This window comes from Hermetia illucens, chromosome 3, assembly GCF_905115235.1.
Source record: "Hermetia illucens chromosome 3, iHerIll2.2.curated.20191125, whole genome shotgun sequence".
Taxonomy (NCBI): domain Eukaryota; kingdom Metazoa; phylum Arthropoda; class Insecta; order Diptera; family Stratiomyidae; genus Hermetia; species Hermetia illucens.
In genome coordinates, this window is record NC_051851.1 from 165,601,974 (window position 1) to 165,612,354 (window position 10,381).

General features: G+C 41.0%; 1 protein-coding gene across 6 annotated transcripts in view; it reads right to left on the bottom strand.

Moving 5' to 3' along the window:
- Positions 1-8,999, bottom strand: part of LOC119652303 (neuronal acetylcholine receptor subunit alpha-7) — a 171,467-nt gene extending 162,468 nt beyond the window's left edge. For all 6 annotated transcript variants that reach the window (XM_038056312.1, XM_038056310.1, XM_038056311.1 and 3 more), the window contains exon 1: positions 7,145-8,999. The gene's annotated coding sequence lies outside the window, so the exon portion shown is untranslated. The remainder of the gene's footprint in view (positions 1-7,144) is intronic.
- Between the last annotated feature and the right edge of the window lie 1,382 nt (positions 9,000-10,381).

Consider the following 10,381-nt stretch of genomic DNA (forward strand, 5'->3'; position numbering starts at 1 on the left):
CTATTGAAGAAGCAAATACGAGGAAATCTCAAAGTACTTAAATCTTGAGGGCCTAATGGCAACTCTACTTCATGAAGTAATATTTAAATGGTCGGTTCATAAAGGCCTATCCACATGCCAAACCTTAAGAAATAGTCGCAAACGCGTATGGATAGGGTGTTTGGCTTGGTTACTGTAGGTTTGCCAGCGCTTGTAGGCGATCTGGCGCGTCCACACACTTGCCAAACCTCAATAAACCGTCATAAACGCAAACGTTTGGACAGGGTGTTTGGCTTGGTATGTGTAGTTTCGTTAGTGCTTGTCGCTGATCCGATGTAGTGTCGGTTTTTTCGACACAAATCAAAGGGAGTTTGTGCCAGCGCTTGCGACTTATCCACTTGTTCGCGCAAAATTAAAACGCGACTGAAAGAGCTTTGCTACAAATATGGCTGCAAAATCTTCAGCTAATGATCAGTAGTCATCTTTAAATCCTCACCAGCCACCAGTTTTATACATTAACTTAGATTTGTCCGAAAGGAAGTATACATTTTTTGGGTCTGCAATTAACGGTCTTCATAAAGACTCCTTTCCCAAAATGGTTTGTTATCACATCAAAATGTTGCAAATGAAGTTTCCGATTCGACAGATTCTTTTACAACTTTTTCAACTGGAAGCGGAGAGTATTTAGAGGGGAAGAATGCAAATAAACCACAAACTCAATCGTTTAGATTTTTGACCACATTTTCCATACATGCGAAGCACTGTGTGCTACCTCAATTTGGGTAACCTCATTTCATTCATTCATTTCCACCTATAAAGAAGGAGATCTATGAGTTGGTTACCTCAATCCATGAAAGGATCTTGAACCTATGTACTAACCACCTTCATAACCGCCTTACCCGTATCGAGCTAAACTCTAACACTTGCAGGGAGCTCAGGCAAATATCTCCGCAAAGCTATCAACCGTAATGACATCCTTCCCCAAAACATTGCCTCACCTAAGAAAGCAAACGTCTTTGCAAAACATTTTATGAAAGCCGACCATTCCACATGCTTGACGAAAACTTTGAAGCTGAAGTCAACGTAACGATTAACTTCCTTCGATCCTCACTGTCCTACGGACTTGATAAAATTCCATTCATGATCCATAAAAAATGCTTTGTATCCATCAACCCTTTCCTCTCAATATTATTCAACCATTGCTGATCATGGGAAATTGCCAACCTACGGAAGGAGTTCCATATTGGAACTGTGGCACTTTCTTGCCAGTGAGATGGTGTTCTCCCTTCCTGAATAACCAGGATAAAGAATTAATGGAGCCAGAGTGTTGGGTCCCAACTCTTCGCTTCCCAGAGCTCAGATGCGATGTTGTCAGGTCCTGTGGCTTTCCCCGGTTTCATTTGTTTTATTGCTTCCTTGAGTTCAAATGGTCCAAATGTCGGCAATGATTGTGGAAGTGGAGGATAAGCAAATTCTTCAATTGAAATCTGCTCGAAGTTTTCTCGCCATCCATCCGTTGCGGCTCGACGGTTGGTAAGCAAAGTACCGTTCTTGTCATTAACGCAACAGAAGTGTTTGATATCCTATGTGCGTTCGTTTCGGCTTTTAGCAAGTCAATACAGATCTCTCTCGCCATACCGAGTGTCCAGTTTATCGTTAAGATTTTTGTAATGGTTTGCTCGGGTGACAGCGACTGCTTTCTTTGCTTCCCGGTTGGCATTCTTATAAATTTGACAATTGGCCAGCGTTTTATCGTCGAGAAACTTGCGGTAGAAGCGTTTCTTTTCACGGCTCCTCATTCCAGTATCGCCATTTCAAAGCCAAGTATCTCGGTTGATGTAACCCTTATCTGCCTTGATGACCCCGGGGGTCGCAGAGGCCGCTTTGTTGATCGTGTCTTTCATTTGGTTCCACGATTCTTCCACATTCGTAATGCCGGTAATGGTGCGAGTGAGATCAATTCGTCTTTCTTCTCACCAAATCGCCACCATTTAATGCGCGGCGGGCCAGTGCGTTCCTCACCCTGTTTTATCGGTGGCTTCATTCGCAAGACCGCAATCACCGGCCGATGGTGAGGTGCAATGGTCTCATAAAGAACGACTTTGCAATCAATGACAGCGGTAAAATGTCGGCATTTTATGATAATATAGTCGATTTACGTTTTACCGTTCCCACTATATGTTTGTTATGAGACGAGGCGATACGGAAAGTAATAGCCGAGTTGGCGGAGGAGTCCATCAGACAATTGCAGAGTTTGAAAAGAGTATACATATCAAGGAAGATACCGCGTTGCTGTAGGGAGGGAAGGTTGAGGCTGCGGAGTCGTGACGGAAAATCAACTCGTGGAAGATTCTTTTTGTAAAAGAGGCTCCGGATGGATTTACGGTGTACAACTTCAAGAGCGCGGCAGTCACGAATGCGGAAGGAGAGCTAGACTACACAGCAATATTCAAGGATGCTTCTGACAAGGGAGTAGAAGTGTGTTAAGGAGGGCTGAATTGAGGTAAAGTCGGAGAAGGAACGTAGGATAAAACCAGACATTTTGGAAGCTCTATTGATGATGTCAACGAAGTGGGAATTGAAACGAAGTTTTTCGTCGATTATTACACCCAGCTCTTTGAAGGAGGTCAGTAGTGGAAGAGGTTGTCCACTGAGAGAATAAGACAAGGATGTTGGGGAGGGTTTAAACGACTGGCACATCCAGTGGACCAAATTATTAAAGTTGGACTGTAAGAGAGCACAGTCCAGCGAAGACGAAGCAGAGACAAACAATTTAAGGTCGTCTGCGTAAAGCAAATACGGACAGATGAAGATGGAGGCGAGGTCATTGATAAAAGACAGGAAGAGTAGCGGGCCAAGTATAGAGCCTTGGGGAACACCAGAGAAAGGAGAGAAGGAACGAGATGAGTAACCATGAAAAGAAACTTTGCAGGAACGGTATGAGAGATAGGAGGAAAGCCAGGAGATGAATGTGAGAGGGAAGTCTAGTAATGAAAGTTTAGAGAGGGGAATGTTATGGTTAACGGTATCAAAGGCTTTGGAGAAATCGGTATAAATAGCATGCACCTCCTGTCGTGAATTAAAGCATTTAGGAACAAAGTTGGTAAAAACCAGAAGGTTTGAAGGCGTAGATCTATGTTTTCGAAACCATGCTGCTTTTTGACAATGAGGTGACTGAAGTGGTCGGTCAACCAGTCGACGTATCTCTCCAAGATTTTGGAGCAAAAGGAGAAAAGAGAAATGGAGCGGTAGTTCACAGCTAGAGATAGGGATGATAAGGGCCTCTTTCCAGATATGGGGAAAGTAGCATTCATCTAGACTTTTGTTGTAGATTATACTCAGGGGAGGGAAATTTGGTTTCTACTGTTAAGGAATAAGAGGTTAGGAAGCGCATCGGGGTCAGGTCTGACATTGGGGTCAAGATAAAAAATGAGCAACTGAACCAAGGAAGGCGTAAGGAGAGAGATGGCCAGAGATCCGGAGCAGTCTGCAGTTATGAGAGGTGTAGAGGGTGAAGGGCTCGAGGGAGAAAACACTGAAGAGAAGTAGGTGCAGAGAAGGTCGCAGAATTGTTGTGGGGAGTTGGCAGTGAAGTCAGCGAAACTGAAAGAAGAAGGGAGAGATTGAGTGGAATTACGAAAATTGCGACCGTGAGACCAATAAGTACTTTGACGTGCTTTTCTGACCATTGACTTCACAGTAGTGCGTATAGCTTTAAGGTTAGCAAGGTCGGCGTCGTTCTTAGAAGCCCGAAATTTCTTCCGCAGTGTATGTTTCAGGCGAATGTTAATAAGAATTTCCGTTGTGAACCAAGTTGGGTACTAATGTAGGTAGGGAGGGAAAGAAGGGGCATTACAGGAGAGGAGATCGGACAGGATATTGTAAAAGGCGTTTAGAGCTTGATGAGTTGCTTAATATATGTACCCAGTAGAAAGACGCTAAAGATGAGTTCACACCGTCAAACCGGCTTTGCGGAAATTGAACTTAATAGATTTATGTTTGGTTTTGGGTTTCGAACGAGGGCGCTCCGCTTCAAATTCAACCGCGTGATGGTGAGCATCAGTTTTAACATTCGGGGATGTGCAAGGAAATAAAAAGAGGTGGCGCTCGGAGAGGTTGGAAAGGAAGAGATCGAGAGTGCGGCCCAAGGAGTTTTTGGTGGTATTGAAATTCAGGGAAGAGCAAGTGTTCCCATGACACCTGTTACTGTCTGTCTTTTCACCCACATGACCATTAAGATCGCCTGCAATGATGATATAGTCGTCAGCAGGCACGTGACAAGTCTTTTTATTGAGAAGTTGCCAGAAGGTATCTTTCTCAGCATCAGGTCGATCAGTCTATGGTGCGTATGTGGTGAAGAAGTGAATAGTGCGATCAGCTGATATAATGGTGAGCTTCATCAGCCGATCATCAAATCGGTTGACTTCTTTAATGGCATCACGGAAACCCTTTGAGATGGCGATGCCAACACTGTATTAAGCGTGTGCGCTACCAAAATAGAGAAGTTTATAGTCATTTTTACCGCGTTCGGGATCAATGTCGCAGCTTTTAGCACCAGACCATCGGCAGAGCGCTGATATCTATGCGCTTTTTCGAAGGATTAGGGCAAGGGTGCCAACATTTAGCGTGCAATCACGTATTTGTTTTATTCAGATTAACTTACTTATGTCTTGACGCCGTCCATGCGTCAAGAACCTTTGCCCATTTCTCAACAGGACTGGAGCCCGTCCTGCAGGGTCGACTGTGGTGGACGCCCTAGTATTTTTCCAAGGCTTTATACTCGATCCAATCTTGTTTTTAACGATATTGGATGCATTTTCTTGGTCGGTCTGTTGCGGGAGTTGCCAACAAGAGAGGTCAAGTAGAATTTAGCACAGTGGAATAACTATTAACAGATGACTTTAATGTCGGCAAGAAGATCTTGTCAAACGCACAAAGTAATTTTCTAGTAAAGTGTTTACATGCCTTTGTGGTATGTTCCGTGGGATATAAAGGGCCAGAAATCCGCCCACAGAGTCAGTCTGGTTCTAGAGTTAGAACAGATCGCGTCGGTTATGAATACACTTTTACGGGTTTTTGTTTAGAGCTACGAAATCCAGTGATACGAGCCCACGAAAACCAAGTAACGTAACTAGTGACGAGTACGAATATCTAAGAACGTAACAATTGGTGGCAGGGACGGGATTACGTAAAGGAAATCGTAATAATTGGTGACAGCGGTAGAAGTACGTAAAAGCAAATTCGTAACAATATCAAATCAAGTATTTTTTCCTAAATAATTTGATAAATATTCTAAATAAATTTCTGTACTAAATATCATGCATTCGTGGGCTGAGACACATTATGGAGAAGATCCAAGAAGAGGAGCAAAGGAAATATTTTTCGTTCTTTCCATCGCTAGTGAAGTTTTGGTTATCGCATATACCGGTACTTTGGGAATAAAAAGTTGACACGTTACATCAAGAAACTATTCTCAAGCGTGCAGTGCCGTCAGACTACGTGAGTCCGGATGCTGGGCAACGAAGTCGTACGGCCACAGCAATATCCTAGATGAAATACCTCGAGAAATCTGGGCATCCCCCACGGACTATGTCACACGCAAGCTGAACTTTACGAGAAAGTGAAAGACCGGCGGCTTGTTGCAAGACTATGACACGGTATTCTTTACGGACGGATCAAAGATGGCCTGTGGAGTCGGCGCGGGGGTTTTCTCGAATACATACGGTGTATCCAAGTCGTATGGTCTCCCAGGTTTCACCATTGTATTCCAGGCGGAAGTACTGGCAATATTAGAAGTCTGTCGATGGCTGGAGCGTGATTCGAGCCCCAAGCGTAACATACGGACGGATACTGACGGATTGGCCAGGCAAGGCTCTGCTCTTGGCAGTCCCTCGGCGAATACAGACGGTGTTTCGCTGGCGGCTGTCGGTGGCCAAGTCTACTCGCACTACCTAGCAGCCGCGGGCCTGAGATGGCGAAGGCTTACAAGCTGTACCAAGTCAAGGAGAATTTGGCCCGCTTATAATATAGCCCGATCACAAGAGCTCCTGTGCCAGACGCGTGTAAATGCATTCAAGATTACGGCAGTCTGTACGGGGCACTGGCCCATAGGGAACCATGCCGCTAGGCTCGGTTTACCCTACAACTCACATTGCCGAAGCTGCGGAAAAGGAGGGGAAACCCTCATGCACTTTCTCTGCGATTGCCCAGCTCTGGCTTGAGTCAGGCTGCGGACTGGGTAAACCATTCTTTGGGGATCTCAGCGAGATTTCTAGCTGCAAGGTCGGAGAGCTGCTTTCCTTCGTGAATGTTAGGGGCTGGCTCTGAAGATCCAAGCCGGCTGGATTCTGCTTCTCTGTTCCCATAACAACAGTCACGGTCTTAGGAGTTTGTGGCATCAAAACGGCGCACCAAAGCGCTAATTGGGCTCCTCGGAGCGGCCACTGATACGTACCTACCTACCCCATTCTCAAAATACTGGTGTATGCGATGATAAAAACGTTACGCAGAAACAGGGTATATGGTTGAATTTCTCAATTTTCTTCGCTAGAAACACCATAAACACACCACAGTAATGATTGAATAGAATTATAACTATGGTTTCCATTTGTCACTTGAGAAAGTCCGGAGATAAATTACCAAATTAAGTCAATTATTAGATAAATATTCGGCTGATGTTATTAATTGCTTACTTTTACTGCAGCTTGCTAAACGTTTCCATTATTATACATATTTATTTTCCTCCAAAAAAAACAATTCCTTTCACAGAATAATTCAAAAATCTCCATATGCAAGTAAATTAAATTTTTATAACATTGAATATTGTATAATTATGCGCTTAGCACTCTGCAGTTTATAGACCACATAAAACAGAAAGAATAGAACAAAGCATGGGAAATTTTATCGGGTACTATATTAAAAACCATTTTGATTAGGATTTCCATTTTAATACCTTCAAGAAAATAAAAACAAGCCAAAGATGGAGGAGTAACATTAAAATAGATTATTTGGCACTTTTGTTATTCCAATGGATATATAAAAGGGAGAACGTAACAGATGGGTACATTTAGGAAATGGAAAGTAATGAAATAAAGAATTATCAAATGCAATTTAATATATTTTTTCGAATTTAATAAGGTTTAGTAGAAAATCTTTCAAAATATACCATTCTTTTCAAGTAGCATTTTCCATTTGATTTAAATTGATGCGTTTTTATCGAAACATTCTTTCCCATAGTTGTTTAAATTGTTTTTTTGTTTATTTCTATCAATTTTTTTCTCGTTTTCCTTAATTTTCTTTCTACTCAAATTCGCTAAATTCAATTTTAATTAATTTTATTATTATTTCGTTCGAACTTTTCATTTCATTGCGTTCGAGTTTAGATTGAATGCGTTTATTATTAGATTTAGATGGTTTTAGTTTGTTGGATTTTGGTTGTGGTTTGGTTTTGGTTAGCTCATCAGTTTTGGGCTTCTAATAGTGTGTTGGAGATAAGCGGAAGGCTGGTTTGCTTCATTTGGGTTTTTTTTTTATTTATTTAAAAAAAAAATCAAAAAATATTCTTTTCAGATTTTTCTCTTTAAGTATGCGCAAAAATACTTTTCTTAGTTTTCCATGTCGTGTGGTTTTATTTAGAACGGCTTTAAGGTCAGCATTATTAGCGTTGATATTTGTGAGGAAGTGAATAAAATGTTTGAACCAAACTATTTCCAACTGATACAGGAAACGATAAGGCAACGGAAAATAAACTGAAAAATAATAATTTATTTGGAATTGTCATTTATTTTTTCTTTTTCGTATTTAACATATTTGTTGTTTTAGCTGAGTTTTATTGAAGTTGATGAAATTAAATCAACTGGTGGAGGAATTCTTTTGAAAATAAATACATAATATAGACTTTATCCCGATGGCAAGGACTACGGCGACGGAGACGGGATGCTGCGATGGGCCAGGACGACGATGACGACCGAAAGGATAACAGTGTTACTTGTGCTATTACTGCTGTTGTTGTTTAGCGAATCGTGATTCCTTTTTTTGTTGACCTATCGATTGGCCTGCGTTAGTTCAACTAGTATTCGCGCACACACATGAGTACACACACACTTGGATTCAGGATTGGTCTGTTAATTCGGAGAACTGGTGAACTTATTGGTTACATATTTTGTCCGAAGCGATTAACTGATTGGAATTGCAACTGAGCATTTGTTTAATTTGTATTTAAAAACACATCATTTTTCAATTTCCCCGTCACTCTCACTCTCGTTCTCTCCTCAGCTTTCTCCTTATATACAATATTTTCAGGATAATATAATCAAGAACAAGTGGATGTGCTATACGCTTGTATTTATATACAAGGATGTTGCATACATATATATATATGGGTTTTGTTATTTTTCCCTCTGCTTCTTCTTGTTCTTGTTCTTTTGATACGTTGGTACGAACGAGATGGTATGCGTAATCGAAAAGGTGAAATGAGAGTTAAATATTGATTAAAATTTATCGATCACAGATTTTCATTTGAACTAATATATTACATCTCATCATGTAAATGATGCTCAACGAATTTTCGCTTCGTGCTTGGATCGCAATATGTTCGCACAAAGTACACCGAAATTTTACACACAATTTTTTTATTTTTTTTTTATTTTTTTTTCGCTAATTATCTCCTCTACAAATTAATTAACATTTTAAATAGCCCGTTATTGTTGGTGTGTAGGTTTAATTCAGTTGTGTCTCTCATCGGAACATTTCGCCCTTCAATTCCTCGCTTCACTATCCTTGAAAATTTTCCGTTTGAATTCAAAATAAAACTGCCTTAATCGAACACTAAACACGATTTGGAATACATGTCGTTAGCCGTTTTATTGTTTTAGATACAACAATTGAAAACTATTTTTTATTTAGAAAACTTTAAACCGATTTTATGTGATTTTTTAAAAGGTGCTTTTGAACAAGAAAAAATTTATTATTTTTTTTTTTTTTTGGTAATATGGTACTGGAATAAAATAACGACCGTTTCCTTCGCAGTTATCTTAAAAACTTATTGAGCTGCCTACAGCTTTGGGATTATGGACCAGGGAAAACTTGGGGACTTTCCCCCAACGCACTAACCTGCCTAACATTCGAAGGACTACGCTTGCGCCCCAAACCGCTGTACATACAAAAATGTCCTTAGCATGCGAGCATATACTCTTCGTTATTTACTTGATTTGCTCAGAATGTAAATTAGATTGATGCTGGGATCTTTTGGGGATGTTTTGCACTTTTCAGGAGAAAAGCTCCTTTCGGAACAAAAGTTACTCGGATTTGAATGGGAGATGGCAGAGGGATAAAAACAAGAGGCATGAACCATGAACTCTATAGTATTCACGCAAGATATGTAGGAATGTATGTATCTGTATGTTCGTATGTAAAAGAAAGTTGGATTAGAAATGACTGGGTTTTTATGAAGTTAATAGATTTTATGTTGTTTTGGATTTGTTGAAAGGTTCGTTTTAAATAATTAAGAAGTTAATATATTTGGATTCCTAATGATTCTCTGGGATTAAAGTGGGATGGTATTTTCCGTTGGGGGAGCCCAAGGGTATCTAGATTTATTATTTAGTACCTTCTCGAATGATAAATAGTAATATGAAACTAGCTTTGTTGTATCTTAGATTGGGGGTAGGAAAATGTGTTGTTGAAATTTGAATGCTTAAACATGTTTACTTTTTCCAAAATAAGAAATGACGAAATATGTGGTTGTTATTTGGGGTATCACCTACGCGACATCGTTCGTGTTTACATGAAATGCGCTTCAGCTCGTCCCACGACTTTCTGAGACGCTTGCACTCCTTCTCTACTGTTCTGTACCAAGTGCTCTTGGGGCGGCCTACTTGTCAGGCATCATAGGAGAGTGTGTTTTAATTTCAGATATTAATATTTGTTTTATTGCACTTGCATTGAAAATACATGGAACGTGCGCTCCCTGTACAGAGATGAAGCTGATGAGCAGCTAGTCGATACCCTGTCCCAATATAGGGCTGATGTAGCAGCGTTAGAGGAGATGCGTTGGACAGGGACCGGTTTCCTGGAGAAGAGGCACAACACCATATATTATAGTGGCCATCCAGTAAACCATGTGCTGTGGAGTAGGTTTCTTAGTCAGCCAAAAAATGAAACCAGCTGTTATTGGCTTTGAAAACATAAGCGAACGGCTATGCACTCTGCGCATGCGAGGCAAGTTTAGAAATATAAGCCTCATTAACGTTCACGCCCCTACAGAGGAGACTGCAGAGTTGGAGGAGGATACCGTCTACGAGGCAGTAGAACGAACCCGCGAAGCCTGTCCCAGATATGATATTAAAATCACGGTAGGTAGGTAGGTAGGTATCAGTGGTCGAAGAGCCCAATTAGCGCTTTG